Genomic DNA, 5,702 nt, shown 5'->3' on the forward strand with positions numbered 1-5,702 from the left:
TTCCAAAGACTAAATGAATTTTTTATATTGGAAAGAATACATTTCTTATTCGTATGCATTGCAGTTCATATATTGTGCATTATATAGTTAATAACATCCATTACTCGTGACAATTTGGTGAATTATTCGTATCGTTTTATAATTTGTTATTAATGCGTACGTATACCCTAGCCTCTAAGCTTATTAAACCCTTAGGGGAAACAAGAAACGTGTGTCAAACATCATAACACAACACATCTTGTTCGTATGCATTGCAGTTCACAAATTGTGCATTATATAGTCAATTATATCCATTACTCGTTACCATGTGAAGATTACATACGTGTCTACATACTATACCCTAGCCCCTAAAATTATTAAACCCTTAGGGGAAACAAGAAACGTGTGTCAAACATCATAACACAGCACATCTTGTTCGTATGCATTGCAGTTCACATATTGTGCATTATATAGGCAATTATATGCATTACTCGTGACCATGTGGTGCATTACTCGTAGCGGTTTCCAGCCATTATTAGATTACTATTGTACCCTCATAATGCACAAAATAGGACAAATAATGCAACACGGGATTAATTACCCAATGTTGATCTTGACCGTCCATTTCTCTAATCTAATGGCTGATATTAAGAAGGAAAAAGGAGGAAATATAGGAAAAGGAAATGAATACATCCCTATATATATATATATATATATATATATATATATATATAGTTATAAGCTTTTATTAGTTTGATTAGAAAATGGAAATAGAAAGAAAAACAAAATATATAGAAAGAGATAAAAAAATGAGAAAGGGCCAAGATTTTGGAAATATGTTTTGAAAAGAAAATACTAAAATATCCTTAAGATTTAGGATATGAGAGTGAGTAAGCTATTATGAGACTAAAGGCTCATTTTGGTCCTTAACATATTGCGATTTTTTAGTTTTGGTCCAAAACATTATCTTTTAAATTATTTGGTCCCTCACAAATAAAAACGGATCACATTTGGTCCATTTTGGATTGTTTCGTCAAAAATTTGACGGAAACCCTAAACCCAAACCCTAATTTCGGTGAGGATTTTCTGGATCTGCTCCAACGCCGCCGCTGCTTCCCTCCTCCCTCGGCATCTAGCCAAAACCGAGCGGCGGCGGCGGCGTGAGGAAGAGCGGATAGAGCTCCTCCAGCTGCATCCCCTTTGATTCGTCGCCGCGATTGAAAACGACTCTGAACAGACCGGTGGTGGAGGAAAAGGCCACAACGGTACCGAGTAAGCAGCGCGACCTCCAAAATCCTTCTTCGCCACCTTGAGTCCGATGTACTCCATCTTTGCTCAATGAATGAATTACCAAACCCTAATTCCGGCGAAGATTTTCTGGATCTGCTCCAACGCCGTCGTTGCTTCCCTCCACCCTCGGTATCGAGCCAAAACCGAGCGGTGTGACAAACTCATAGTTTAGGATGTTTAGATGGGTGATTAACACATGTTGTTGAATCTTTTGAGGTATAAAGTATATGTTTCACCCACTTTTCAGCTATTTTTTAGAGTTAACGAGTTTGTCGGAGTTTTGATGCAAGAACAGGTCTAAAACGGGCAAAACGGAGCGAACGGGCTGACCACAGAAAGTTCGCCCGACCGGGCGATTTTCATATAAAAAACGCCCGGTCGGGCGCAAGCCGAAGAAAACAGAAAGTTCGCCCGACCGGGCATTTTTCATCCAACAAAACGCCCGACCGGGCGTTTGAAGCCTCATCGCGATTTACCCAGATCGCCCGACCGGGCATATTCCGACTTACAGATCGCCCGACCGGGCGATTTGTCGCTGTTGCCAACTTTGCCTCTTTCTCACTCCGGATATAAAAGGGTTCTCACTCATTTCCAAACCCTAACTCCCACACCACGAATCTTAGCAAGAAAGTATGGTTTTGAGAGGATTTGAAGTCAAGGAGCTTCCCATTTCCAAGAGATTGGAGGAAGGAGACCTCCCACCATCAATTCCACCATAGAGAGTTCTAGTATCATTTCTATTATGTGTAGCTTTGTTTTCCTTGTTTTTGCTTTTATGTTAGCTTTGACTATGAGTAGCTAAGCTTTTAGTAGGGATTTGGTGAAGTTTGAATGGATTGTATGGATTGAATCTATGGTTGAATGCGTATCTATCTCTTTTGTTGGTTTTGTTGAACCTTGGTCTTTTAATATCTAATTGCTTAGCTACCAATTAGATAAATCTTGTACCTAATTGATGTTATTGAGAAATACAAGATTAGGATAGATGTGTAATCAACAACTCCGTGCATTATATGTAATCGAGAGATGCATAAGCTAGAGAGAGGGCTTGGGTCCGTTGTGCTTTGGAGTCAATCTCGAATTGTATGGACGAGACTCCTACACTAGAGATTGACCCACGTGTTAGATGCACCCGAGAGGGGGTCTAACCGATTATCCCGACTTTCCTAACCGCATTTGAGGCCCAATAGATGAGCATGACCCATAGATGAAATCCTTGATCCATTCTAACGGATCCATTTCCCTATACTTTCCCAATTTGTGTGAAAACCTATCTTTGTTTGTTTGTTTTTCTTAGTTAATTGTCTTACTAGCTTATTTGTTCTTTGATCTTAGTTAAGAAAACCAAAAACCCCTTTTATTAGTCTAGATAGTGTTCAAAGTTACATCATAGTATTCAAACCGGCTTTTAGTCTCCGTGGATCGATAATTTAGCTTACCACGTGCTACTTAACTCGTACACTTGCGGGTGACGCTTTTGAATACTAAATTAGCACGAGTCAAGTTTTTGGCGCCGTTGCCGGGGACTAAATTTGCTTTTGTGTTTGATATTGTGAAAAGATAGAGAATACTAGTTTAGACATTTTACTTGCTTTAATTATTTAGTTTAGTTTTCTAGTTTAGCTCTATTTTGACTTTGTTTTCTCTCTTGTGTTGTGTAGGTTTTTATGCTCACGCGCTCAAGTCGTTTACCCCTTGAGCCGATTAATTTAGAGATAGAAGCCGCCAATAGAAGAAGAGGAGGACGAAGGAGAAGAGCAAGAGCTCAACATCAAGTTGAGCCAATGGAAAATCCACATGGGAACAATGAGGGAATTCCCCCTCCACCTCCACCTCCATTAAATCAAGACCAAATCATTCTCCAACTACAACAAGAAATGGCGGAGATGAGAAGGGAAAGAGAGGAGGAAAGGAGGCGAGAGGCTCCGGTTAGAGACGCATTTGGGAACGTCAATATCCCACATCCACCCTATGATACAAGGGTGAATGCCAACAATTTTGAGTTGAAGACAGGATTGATTCAATTTGTGGAGCAACGTGTTTTCTCGGGAAGGCCCACGGAGGATCCTAATAGGTACTTATCTAAATTCTTAGAGATTGCCAATACAACTAAGCTTAATGGGGTTCCCGACGATACAATCAAACTTAGGCTATTTCCATTCTCATTGTCGGGATATGCTAGAGATTGGTTTGATAACCTTGAGCCGGGCTCGGTTACAAGTTGGGACGACTTAGCCCAAAAGTTTTTGGATCGATTCTTCCCTCTAAGCTCCACTCTCAACCTCCAAGCAGAGATCTCCCACTTTAAAATGAAGGGCCAAGAGTCTATGTTCGAGGCTTGGGAGAGATTCAACGCCTTGCTAAAGAAATGCCCCAACCATGGGTTATCTCCGGGCCATCAAGTGAGCCTCTTCTACAATGGATGCTCGGAGTTTATCAAGAGTCAATTAGACTTTGGTTCGGGGGGTTCATTCTTGGACAAGGGGGTCGAGGAGTGCAAGAAGATGCTTCAAAGGCTTGCCTATACTAGCAAGGGTTGGAGCTCGGGCCGAGATAGTTCAATGCCGGTGGCTTCGGTTGTGGATTCGGATGCATTCAATCTTCTCAACCAACAAATGATGTTGTTGAATCAAAAGGTGGATGGCCTTAGTTTGGGAGTGGCACCTATGGGAGAGCCTTTACATACCGTGGAAGATGTCAATTATGTGCATCAAGGAGGGAATCAAAGGAACTTCTACAACTATCGCCCTAACAATGGGGGTGGTAATTACCAAGGCTATCGCTCACCCTTCAATGCACATCCAAACCTTTCTTATGGCAATCCAAACAATGCTATCCAACCACCTCCACCACCTCGTTTCCCTACACCTAGTGGGTCGACAAGTGGGGCCGCTAATGTGCCCACCAATTCTAAACCTTCAAGTGATGATGTCACCCATGAGCTTCTAAAAGCTCTAATGGAGAAGACCGATGGAATCATGACACAATCTACTAAGAGAATTGATAAGGTTGAGACGGCGGTAGTGGAGGTCACCACGAGAATGGGGGCTTTGGAGCATCAAATGAGTCAAATTGCCCAAGCCGTGGGTCAACTTCATCAACCGGGGCAATTCCCAAGCAACACCATTCCTAACCCAAAGGATTGCAAGGCTATCAATTTGAGGAGTGGAACAAGCTATAAGAGCCCCCCTATGCCCGAAAAGGAAGCTATTGTGCAACCCGAAGAAGAAGAGACAATAGAAGTGGAGGCATCAACGAAGAGCCCACCAAAAGATCAAGCCAAGACAATAGTTCCTCCTAAGCCCACGGAAGTTAAACTTCCTTTCCCTCAAATGATGCAAAAGAAAAAGAAGGATGAACAATTTTCAAGATTTTTGGATATCTTTAGGAAAGTTCAAATTAACATCCCTCTTGTTGAAGCACTTCAACAAATGCCAAGTTATGCAAAGTTCCTCAAGGATGTGGTATCACAAAAAAGGAAATGGGGGCACTATGAGACGGTCAACTTGACGGAGAGTTGCAGTGTAATTATTCAAAGGAAGTTGCCGGCCAAAATGCAAGATCCGGGAAGCTTCACTATTGAGTGCACTATTGGAAATTGCTTTGTGGGGAATGCCTTGTGCGATCTAGGGGCTAGCATTAATCTTATGCCATTGTCCTTCTTCAACAAGTTGAATATTGGTAAATTGAGATCGACTAGCATTACTTTGCAAATGGCGGATAGATCGGTGGCATATCCCTCGGGCATAGCAGAAGATATATTGGTGAGGGTGAATGAGTTCATATTCCCCGTTGACTTCGTGGTGTTGGACATGGAAGAGGATAGAATTGTACCTCTTATTTTGGGAAGACCGTTCCTTGCCACCGGGAAGGCCATGATCGATGTTTCAAAAGGGGAACTTACACTTCGCCTCAATGATGAGAGCGTGACATTTTCGATATATGAGGCCTTAAAGAGGCATGATGTGGAACCGGGAGGAAGCCTACAACATTGCAATGTTGTGACCGTGATGGATGAGTGTGTTGGAGGAGTGGCACCGGCCTCTTACTTGGATGATCAATTAGAGAGATGCATTTCTCATTCCATGTATTCTTCTCATTCTTTTGATATTTTGGATGCTAACCCCGAGTTGTTGGAATTTGTAGGTGCTTTGGACTCGGCTAAAGAAATCCCTAGATCACTTCGTCCACAATTTCTACCTCTTAGGAGTGGAAGTGAAGATAGCAATAAAGATGGGGAAAACAAGAAGCTTGAGTTGAAGCCACTTCCACTACACTTGCGATATGCCTTTCTTGGAGGGAATGACACTTTTCCGGTAATTGTATCATCTTCTCTCTCTAGTTTCGAGTTGGATAAATTGTTGAGAGTTCTTAGGAAGCATAAGAGAGCCATTGGGTGGTCCATATCGGACATTAAGGGAATAAGCCCAACC

The 5,702-nt window shown here is 42.1% G+C and overlaps 1 non-coding gene across 1 annotated transcript; it reads right to left on the reverse strand.

The window, feature by feature from the left end:
• Positions 1-3,548: 3,548 nt before the first annotated feature.
• LOC121775632 lies at positions 3,549-3,655 on the reverse strand. The gene has a single exon (XR_006045178.1). It is a non-coding gene; the product is annotated as a small nucleolar RNA R71 (small nucleolar RNA).
• Between the last annotated feature and the right edge of the window lie 2,047 nt (positions 3,656-5,702).

This window comes from Salvia splendens, chromosome 17, assembly GCF_004379255.2.
Source record: "Salvia splendens isolate huo1 chromosome 17, SspV2, whole genome shotgun sequence".
NCBI lineage: Eukaryota > Viridiplantae > Streptophyta > Magnoliopsida > Lamiales > Lamiaceae > Salvia > Salvia splendens.